Source organism: Helianthus annuus, chromosome 15 (assembly GCF_002127325.2).
Source record: "Helianthus annuus cultivar XRQ/B chromosome 15, HanXRQr2.0-SUNRISE, whole genome shotgun sequence".
In the NCBI taxonomy this organism is placed as follows: Eukaryota; Viridiplantae; Streptophyta; class Magnoliopsida; order Asterales; family Asteraceae; genus Helianthus; species Helianthus annuus.
Window position 1 is genome coordinate 141,761,735 of NC_035447.2, and position 11,372 is coordinate 141,773,106.

Consider the following 11,372-nt stretch of genomic DNA (forward strand, 5'->3'; position numbering starts at 1 on the left):
TACAGCTCTCGGTACACGCCACAACAAAACGGAGTCGCTGAAAGAAAGAACAGAACCTTAATTGAGACTGCAAGAACCATGTTGGTTGAGTCTCAGCTTCCAGTTCGATTCTGGACTGAAGCTGTTGCCTCGACTTGCTACACGTTAAACAGGGTTCTCACAGTGAAAAGACATGGCAAAACGTGCTTCGAACTCCTACACAAGAAGACTCCTGACTTGGAATATCTAGAACCTTTTGGTGCACCATGTACCATGATTGAGCCTGACGGGAAGTTTGGTGCCAAAGCTATCGAAGGTTACTTCCTTGGGTATGCTACTCCTAATCTGCGAGTATGGAACCTGACTACCAAGAAGATTGAAGAGTGGGGTGAAGTAAGAGTTCAAAGATATTCTAATCCACCGAAGCCTTCTGGAGATCCATGTATGTTCGATTATGATGGTCTTTTCGACTCATTTAATCTGCCGACATTTGATGATGACAATGCAATTGCTCAAATGTTGTCTGAAAGCGAGAATGCGACTGGCTCTCAGTTAGTTCGTCCAATCATTGTTGACTCACAAGCATCTTCTTCTGTCAACAATCTCGTTTCAAATGAGGTGTTTAATGATGCTGTCGACTACAATTTGTCATCAGAAGATGAGGAGTATGTTGATGCAAATGATGGTGAAGCACCGCGTCCGGTTCAAGGTACTTCAGAAGCAACGGATCCAGTGTATGCGCCAATTGTCCAAGAAGAAAATGCATCATCTTCTACAACTCAACAGCTTCAGAATGATATCGGGAACTTAAATATCAATAACTTGAGGACCAATGTTGAAATTCCTCTAGTTCTTGAAACCCGAATTCATAACATTCATCCTCAGCAGAATATTATAGGTGATGTTCTAAGTGGTGTAAGGACAAGGAATCAAATCAGAAACAACGAAAATGCTGGCTTGTATGCTGAGATACGGGAATCCGGACAACAAAATGATTGGTCTTTCGCCTGCTATGTTAGCCAAGAAGAGCCTAGATCTTGGAAGGAGGCATTGAAAGATGATTCCTGGGTGGAAGCCATGCAAGAAGAACTTCAGCAGTTCGAGAAGTTGGGCGTATGGAAATTGGTTGATAGGCCCGACAACTACAAGAAGATCGGAACTCGTTGGGTGTTTAAGTGCAAGAAGGACGACCGTGGGATTGTTGTCCGAAACAAAGCAAGGTTAGTTGTTCAAGGCTTCAGTCAGATAGAAGGTAATGACTACAATGAAGTGTATGCACCTGTTGCACGTCTGGAGGCTATTAGAATCTTTCTAGCCTACGCATCCTTCAAGAAATTCAAGGTTGTACCAGATGGATGTTAAAAGTGCATTTCTTCACGGAGTAGTCGAAGAGGAAGTATATGTCGAGCAACCACCGGGGTTTGAAGATCCATTACATCCTGACAGAGTTTTACTACTTAACAAGGCGCTATATGGTCTTCATCAAGCGCCTCGAGCCTGGTATGAGACACTGTCTACCTACCTGCTGAACAACGGGTTTAGACGGGGTTTGATCGATTGTACCCTCTTCATCAAAGAAAAAGGTGAAGATCTTCTGTTGGTACAGGTATACGTCGATGACATTATCTTTGGTTCTACCGATGATAAGTTATGCAAGGAATTTGAGAAGGTGATGCAAGATCGATTCGAGATGAGTGCGATGGGTGAAATGACGTTCTTCTTGGGTTTGCAAGTTAATCAGTCCGAATCTGGAATTTTTATCCATCAAACCAAGTACGTTGGAGACATCTTGAGCCGGTTCCAGATGTCCGATTCGAAGCCAATTTCTACTCCTCTTCCGCAGAATCACGGGATTACTCCGGATGAAAAAGGGGAAGCCGTGGACTCTTCACTTTATCGTGCTATGATTGGATATTTAATGTATCTAACCGCATCAAGACCCGACATTATGTATCCAACGTGTCTTCTCGCCAGATACCAAGCAAATCCGAAGGTCTCTCACTATGCTGCTGTCAAAAGGATTTTTCGTTATCTGAAGGGTTGCCCTGACACCGGGTTATGGTACCCTAAGGATGATAACTTCGATCTCAAGGCTTACAGTGATTCTGATTTCGGCGGCTGCAAGAAAGATGGCAAATCAACTACAGCAGGATGTCAGTTCTTAGGCAATCGCCTAGTCACTTGGCAGCGCAAGAAGCAGACATGTGTGGCTACGTCTACATGTGAAGGGGAATACATTGCTGCGTCTAGTTGCTGCTCCCAGGTTCTATGGATCCAACAACAGATGCGGGACTACGGTTTTGAATTCCTAACTACTCCTATTTATGTTGATAATGAAGCTGCTTTACAGATCACTAGAAATCCTGTACAGCACTAAAAACGAAGCACATCGATATTAAATATCACTTCATACGTGATTGCTTTGAAAAGAGACTTATCGATGTGGTTCACATTCATTACCGATCACCAACGTGCCGACCTTTTTACCAAAGCATTTGATAAATCAAGATTCGATTATTTACTTTTTGGTAAACGGCATAAAGGTGAAGCAAGAGTAACCGACATCGGGAAATCGTTTTTGTAAATATTTTTCTAAAACCAAAATTCCAAAATATGTTTTTACTTTATTTTATTTTGAATTTTAGGGGGAGAAAGTTTCAAGAAAAATACAAAAACATTGAAAAACCACAAAAATACAAAAACATTGAAAAACCACAAAAATACAAAAATATGTCTCTAATTTATTTACTTTCTGCATTTAAGGGGGAGAAAATTCAGAAAAACACAAAACAATAGAAAAACAAAAATGAGTTTCTTGGTAATATAAGGGAAAATGATATTACATCAGAGGTCGGGTCGAAACATGTTTCTAGAAATCAAAAGAAAAGAACATGATAAGTAGCTCTACTAATGATGTACCGGTAGACTCACGATCATTTTAAAGTATGCAGGAGATATAAACATAACGAACTGAAAACCGCGTGGGACCGCTCATTGGCATATGGTCTTGGTACCGAAATTTCGTTTGATAGATTGCTAAGGTTCTGAGATATTCGGGGTTTATGCTGTTTATCATCTGGGTATCATGGTTGTTTCTATAAAAGACAAAAGTCTAGTTCTTCCATGATACCATACATACGTGTACATACTGCATACGACCTCAATAAGTGATAAACAATCACATGTCCAAACAAATAAGTGATAATATATCACATCTATCCGGGAGTCAAGTTCGTCTCTCTGCTGTACGAAAGTACTGACCTGTTCACGAACTTGCTCCTGTGCCCTCATGCATCGAAAATCAAGTTCCTCATCAATAAGTGATTCTATCACATAGGGCTTGTTTTCAAATCAAATAAGTGACTTGTCAATTTTATATACGGTTAAAAACGGATGATAAATGGTATACTCCCCAGTAAGATGAACTCTCGTGCATACCTTGGTACGGGAATGTGTCGTGAGTGGATGAACACCGGTCGGTAAGTATAAATCATACCTTAAATGTATCTCAATGTATTGTGATTACACTTGATCGCTGAGTTTAAGTGGATAACAATATCGGTAATTGTGGTAGAATACTTATCCGCTTCTGTAAAAGAATCTTTAAAAGGAATGTGTTTTTGACAAAAGACCGCGAACTGATATGATTCTCTTCGGCCAGAAACTCGCAAAAATATTGTTGTGTTTGTAACATATTTATTTAGCTGCTTAACTTTTTTTGTCTATTTTAAACAGTTTTGTTGTTTGGTGCATATCAGCACGACATCTAGCGGTGATGTCGTTTGATAACATTCAAAGGGATATTAAAATTGGTTGTCTTTTATCTTATCAAAATCCAAAAAGATTTTCAATTTAATCTTATTTTTGATTGAACTGTGTTGGTGCTCGGACCCGGATACCTGGCAAGCCGAAATACTCATAAACTGACCTTTGCAGAACTTCATAACGGGGCAAATTTTTTCAAAACCGGTCGTTCTTGAAAACTTTTATGAATTTGAAGGGTTTGGAATTGGCAAATGTCCCAAAATCCCAAAAGTGTTGGGTTGAAAATCTGATTCCTTCGAGGAAGGCAATGGCCCTCGAAAGATCAGATGGTCAATGAAAGTCACCCTCATGGTCGGAAGATGAATTGGTCAACGAAGGATTTGACCAATTGATCTTCGAGCTGATCAGACTTTTCGAAAGATGGATCAGGTCGAAAGATATCCTTCGAGGATCCCACAAATATCTGGTATCTTTCGATCCAGATCCACAAATATCTGGTATCTTTCGATCCAGATCTGGATCCTTCGACCCAAAGTCTCATCTTTCGAAACACCTTTTCATCTTTCGAAAGGTCATTGATCCTTCGAGCGGTTCGAATTTCGAGGTCAGAGTATAAAAGGGTCTTCTTCTTCATTTCAACATAACAGTTCAAATTTCATCTCAAAACCTCTGATCCTACCAAAACTCTGCCAAAATCGAAACAAAGTTAGTATCAGGATTTCATCAAATCACGGTAGGTAATCCTAATACTTTAACACAACAACTGAACTCCTCATCTGATCATTTGTTTTCTTTTTTTTCTTGTTCTCATATTTATGAAATGATGGATGGTAGTTATATGTAATGGTTTTGTTGATATGTTTTGGTTTTGTTATGATGTGATTTTTGTTATGAGGTTTTTATCTTACTGATGTTGTGTGTTTTGGGTTAATCGCATGTGTTTGTGTTTAGTATCCGGGTTAGGATTAGTGTCCGGGGTTGGTTTTGAGTTGATGTTTTAAATGGTTTAATGTTGATGTTTAAAAGATTTGAAACACACTTAAAACAAACTTAAAACAATCACCGGAAAAATCCGATGAACAGTGCCCCGGAAAACAACACGAAGGATGATGATTCTTAACCTCGAAAGATGGACTGCAAAATATCCTTCGAACTGAGACTCGAAGGATACTAAGCTTTTCGAAGGATTCATCCTTCGATTGATCAGATCTTTCGATTGACCAAGATATCTTTCAAAATTAATGATCTTTCGTAAGTTGATCCTTCGATAAGGCATTTCATCCTTCGAGGAAAATAACATCTTTCGATCAAATTGTCATCCTTCGAGTCAAGTGTCAATCCTTCGATGTCTAAATGGAATCCTTCGAGGAATCAACACTTAGAAATTTTTCAAGAAATTGAAATTTTTCTAAGTGTGAAATCCTTGTTGACTGTTTGACAATTTTCTCATTACGTGTCTTGTTTTTCATGAACAGAAATGGCACCGAAAGGGAAGAAGGAACGGGCAAAACCAACTAAGAAAGAAAAGTCTGAAGTTGAATCTATGTCCGAGCCAAGACACAACATGGCCGCGTATCTGCAACCGGAAGACAAAGTTAGTCCGGAATACAAGGGGATAATGGAGTATCTTCATCGAGCACGAATCAACTATGCAATTACTACACAACACACCGCTTACCAGTCCCAGATCAAGGAATTCTGGAATTCTGCTGTGGTTGAGACAGTGAATAATCAAGAAGTGATTAGAGGATTCGTTACTGAGAAACCCGTGGTGATCACCGAGAACACCATCAGAGCGCGTTTGCAATTGGGAGATCAACCAGAAGATTCGACTTCTATTGATTTACAGTGTCAGCGTGGTTTATTGATGAGGCTACGTTACAGCGACAATGTGCTAGCAAATCAGATAAACAAAGGGTTCATGCCGTTACGATACAAGTTTTTATTGCATATTCTTATTCACTGTCTGAGCAACAAACGGTCTGGATACGATTGTCGCCTATTGAATTGACGGGATTGTTTACGGCTTTAATTCTGAACAAGCCGTTCAACATATCACGTTACATCTTTGACAATCTGAAAGAGAATGCCCGCAGGCCACTTCCGTCAGCAAATCAACGGACGTCAACCAAGTTTTGGTTATATCCAAGATTCTTGCAAATGATGATAGATGATCAGATTCCGATCTTCCCAAGTTGAAGCAGATGTTCTACCAGTTAATCCGATGAACGAGCGTACATTGCTGATCTTCAAGTCTATGTCTAAGTATAAGGAATCCGATCCAGTCAGAAAGCTTATTGGTCACCTCGATGTTCCGACCTACGAGGCACCACAGAACAACAAGTGGCGTCGAGATGCAAGTGATTCTGATGACGAAGAGCCCAGGTTAATCGCGTTGGCTAACACACAACTCGGGCTAAGCACGGAATTAAAGCATCGAGCAAGAAGTCTGCTGGAGTTCCAGTGCTGCAACACATGCTGAAATTGATGTGAATGTTGTGCAGAAGAAGTTCAAGGAGTGTTCGTCGATTCTGATGTTCGTGGGAGTGCAGGTGGAGATGGTGGTACTGCAAGTCGGTCAGGCGATGATACGACCGACAAAGGTAAAGGTAAGGTGGACGAGCCGAGGAAGTTGGTGGATGAAAGCAGTTCGTCTTCTGATGATGAAGGAGGTTCTGGTAATGATGATTCGTCTTCTGAAGATGATAATCCTCCTCCACCAGGGATGCAAAAGGTTTATGATCAGCGCGGGAATTTTCGTGGCTTTGAACGTATAGAGAAACCGGTTAGAACCGCAGAATCTGACAAAGATGAGGATTATATTCCTGCTGCTCCTGGTTTGATTAGAAAGAGGAAAGCAAGAAGACAGGGTACTCGTACTTCAAAGAAATCAAAGGACGGATCAGGGTCAATGGGTGAAACTGCTGGTGATGCCCTATACCTGATTCGATCCAGCATTCAACGCCTCCAGAGCATCAGCTACCTCCTGTCAGTGATCAATTAACTACATCAGAGATGCTAGCGCTGGTCTCTTCTCCTCAGACGTCTTCTGGGACACGCACGGCGACTGTTGATCAACAGCCGCCTGCAACTCCCGTCTCAGGTACACACGTACGTCCTCCTCTTGTTATTACTGGTCCAACAGGTACTTCCGGTCCATCTGTTCAGTCTGGCTCCTCAGGACCTGAGCCTTCACGGCCGACTCTAGCAGAAACATTGTCTAGTTTGTCTGAAGCTGAGAAAATTCACTTCCTGATCGAACAAATCAGTGAATTGGGTAACTTAGTCGTTCGGATACTAGAAAGATTGAAGAGTATCGTGTACAGCGAACTCAGGATGTGGAGGCACACAACAAGTTAGTCTCAATTGTTAGTGCACAGAATCTTAAGATAAAAGAACAAGCTCTAGAGATTGAAAGGCTAAAAGAAGCAAACAGGGCTCGTGATAGGGAAGCTGAGATAATGAAAGGGCGGAGTGATGTGTTAGAGCATGAGGCAAAAGTGTTAAAGCAGAAGCATGAAGAGCTGTCGGAGCGCTATAAAAATCGTGATGATCGCTTAATAGAAGCCTTCAAGCCTGTTCATTGCAAACTTCAAGAAAATTGATCACAAAGTAGGTACGCTTTGGAATGAAAGGTGCAAAGCATTAGGCATCGTTCCCTCAAAGCGTGGCGATGACAAAGACGATGATGCAGCAAATCCTGATCAACCAGCTGCCTCAGGTTCCGGTGCAACTGCATCCGGTGCTGCAGGTGGGTCTGGTACATCTCAAGATGCTCCTACTGCTCCTCCAACAGCTACTACTGGTCCGTCTGAGCAGACTGAAACGTTGGAAGCTTCGCAGGGTTGAACATGTTAGTCTTGAACCGGAAGCGTTTGCCGATCTCCCTGAATCCTCAACTGTTCAACAGTATCATCCAGTCACGGGTGAACTATTAGAAGAGGGAGAACATGTTACAGAGATGTCTGATGAACGTGTATTAGCTCTGAAGGAATTGGATGAAGTTGATTTGAAGATGATCGATGCTACTCCGTTAGTTCCGGACGAAACCGATTTCTCTACGATTGAAGAAATCTTCATCGGTTCGGATCCGGAACGTCCTGTTTATGTTGGTCAAGATAATGCGGAGTTTAATGCTCTTGATGATGAGTTTGTGGCGGCAAAGACAGCAGAATTTGCTAATCTTTCTTCAGATTCTCCTACAGCTCAAGAAAGCCGTGAGAAGACCGTGAACGAATGGCGAGCGGATTTCCTAGCTAGGAATCCTCCTCCGCTCCTCCGTTGGATCAGGCAACTACATGAATCTGGAAAAGAATCAGGCTCGGGGTCGTATTATCAGCTGGATGTTCATCAAGGAGCTTCACTGCATGGTTGTGAAGCGAGAATGCGGCCTTCAGTACTTCAGGACTCTTCTCAGCATTCTTTCACTTCCTTATTATGATGTTGCTGTTTTGGCTCAGCTGAGGTTATTAATCGAGTCGAAGACAAGATGGTGGATCTGTTCGCCAAGAAGATCAGGTTGGAACGAAGAAGGGGTTGGAAGGATCCGCTATACAAGCCGCAGTTTCCTCGATACGAGCAGATCAGGTTTACGCTTGATCCAGATACAAATACTGCTCGTTATCGTTTGGTTTATGATCCTCCAAAGTTGATGAAGAAGATACCGTTGTTGAAGATGAAGACAGATTTTCTGGGTAACTTTCGTTGCTGGGTTTATGATGCAGATACTGGAGAAGCGGTGATCTATTCCAAGACAGTCAGGAGAACTTTCGAATGATAGATCCGAATGTGGATTACTAACATGTCCAGGTCGGATATTATTGTTCTTAAGGATCACGAGATCAACTACTTGGTTAGGGATCGGGAACAAGCAATGAAGTTTCAGAAGATGGCTTTGTATTGCTTCAACTACTTGTGAATGCGGGAAGTGCATGGTCAACGCATCACTTAACGGTTGAAAGGACGTCAGAGACGTGAAGACACGAAGATCGAGACAAAGCTACAGCCAAGGGGGAGTTTGTTGGTGCACTTGTGTCTGTACTTTGTCTGTATTTTGTAATGATAAAACGATGTCTTTTGTTAGTCTTGTTTACGTCTTTTGTTGGTTTGTATATGTGTTTTGATGTAAGTTTGACCAAGTCAACCATCCTCCTGGTTTGACTTGGCCAAACAGTTAACACATGTTTGTAAGTTGTTTGTGTCGAAGGATGAGTCATCGAAGGATTGTTTATATCCTTCGATGAGCTCGAAAGGATAACCTTCGATGGATGTAGATGGACCTCGAAGGATATACATCCTTCGAGGTATATGTGGATCCTTCGGTAGGTGTCTGGTCGATAGATGATCTTCGATCAGTCTTCTGATCCTTCGACCAGACAATCTGTTATGGTATATATAGTCTGTAATGGTTCACTTCACAGTTAGACATGAACAGATAGACAGTGACAGATAGAAAGTGTGTGTGTGAGTGAACTAAGTCTTGTAGAGAGCATTTTCAGTTTGGTCAAGGGCTGTAACCGTGTCCACTGAAATACAAGAGAAAACTTTGATATCTCGTGTGTCTACCTTTCTCTTGTAGCTTGTGTTCTCATATAAACTACCGGTTTGCATTCTAGCTTGGATTCCGCACTTGCTAGTGTGTTAAACATAACAAGGATAAGGTTTAACCTCGACCTCCGGGGACCTACAAATTGCCGACCAAGCGGTATTTTAAATACCGTAACCAAGCCCGTATAACGGAAAATAAGTTAAAAGTATTTACCTGAGCAAGTAATAACCTCAATCAAATAAATGCAAGTATCTTTTACCGGTCTCCTATTCTGGAACGAAGGTTTATAACAACCTATTAGAATCCTAACGGGTCTTTAATTTAGCCTTAGCTTAGACCGGTCAGTTTGAAAGGATATTTACGGTTTAATCGCGTGAAAGGAGAAAACCGGGAATGTAATGTGATTGGACCCAACAAGTTTGAAGACTTGTTTTATATGGGTAACATAAACACACTCTGGATTTTGAGGTAAAAACGATACGGTTTGACCCGTTTCGGCTAGTTTATGTAAACTAGTTACATAAACCGAACCGTACGCGCAAATGGCGTAACGGGTAACCGTAAGAGTCCTACACAGGTTTCCTAAGTCAATATGCTTTAAAGAGGTTGTGGCATCAGTAGGATACCTTCCATAATGCCTGTAACGAGTTTAAATCCAATATATGCCCCGTAGGGGTATTTCGGTCATTTTAAAAGATGATTTATAAAGAGGTTTCTAAGTTTCTACAGGAAATCTAGATGAGTTTTCCGAACAGTTTATAAAGTCCAAAATACTCTATTTATTATTTAAATCAGCAGCAACTGGAATCGGGTCAAAATACCATGTAGAACTCAAGTTATGTCCGAAAAGGGTATATTCGGTATTTACCGAATCGATGCCATAACCGCAGGTTATGAGCAGGTTAAAAATAATTAAAAATCTTTAAAAATCTCAAAATATTTATTTTACATCAGTGTGTAAAAGATTTGGTGTCGAAATTTGGTTTAGATAGGCTTTATGCTAATTGCGCCGTTTAATTACTAAAGTTTCCGTATTGCGCTATTTAGCATAACTCCCATTCTAGACCTCGGATTGACGTGAAATTTTAGGGACATGCTTTGGAATCAGTAACTAAGGTTATTGTCCTTTCACATATCCAAAATTCTCGTTTTAAAGTAAAAAGGGCGTTATGGTCAACTTTTAAGCATTTAACGGAAATGTGCAAAAGACTCGGACAAACGATGAACCGGTCACAGAGGGTATATACCATCATGTAACCTGGTCCTAAGAGAGTCCTAAGGCATATCTAAATTATACCATAACGGGTCAGAACTGAAGTCAAAGCAAAAGTCAAAGTTTTGCGACTTTCGGCTCCGAACCGGGTCAAAACAATAAATGGTCGGATCAAACAAGCTTAGACTAGTTAATATACTTATTATCCTGTTGTATGAGTGTTAAAACAGGTTACACGCCATCTACTTACTGATTATGCATAAAATCGCAATTTAGCATTCTGTTGACTTTTTCTACGCAAGTTTGACTCGACATTCGGACTAGTTAGAGTGGGAATCAGAGGGTGCCCTTTTAGGGTTTAAAGCGCACATAATTACCAACATATAACTACCTTTGATTCGGCTAATCACTGGACCATTTGTGATTTACCGTTAAGTCAACCGTTAATTACGACGGTTTGACTTTTAAGCTATAACTAAGCAAAAACTCAAGTAAGAAAGGTTAAGGGTGCTTACCAAAGTCCTATGCACGACTAGGGATGGCTTGGTTCTGCTTTGGAGCTCCAGAAATCTTCACAAATGCAGATTGAAGGTGTGAAGAAAATGTTGCACATGAAGGCCTTTATATAGTGTTCATAAGGCACTAGATTGTTGACAACCAAGTCTACACCTGATCATTGATCATCAACAAGTGTCCCTAAGGCCCTAAAGCATGTAGGGGGTGCCCATGCTGCAACATTAATGGATCTAAGTCGGTTAGAGTGGAAAAGGTAGGCATGGAGCAAAAAAATTCGACCAGACAGGCCCTCGCGTGACGCTAAGACCCCCCCCCCCCTTTGGGCCTCGCGTCGCGCTAAGCCCTTCTGCA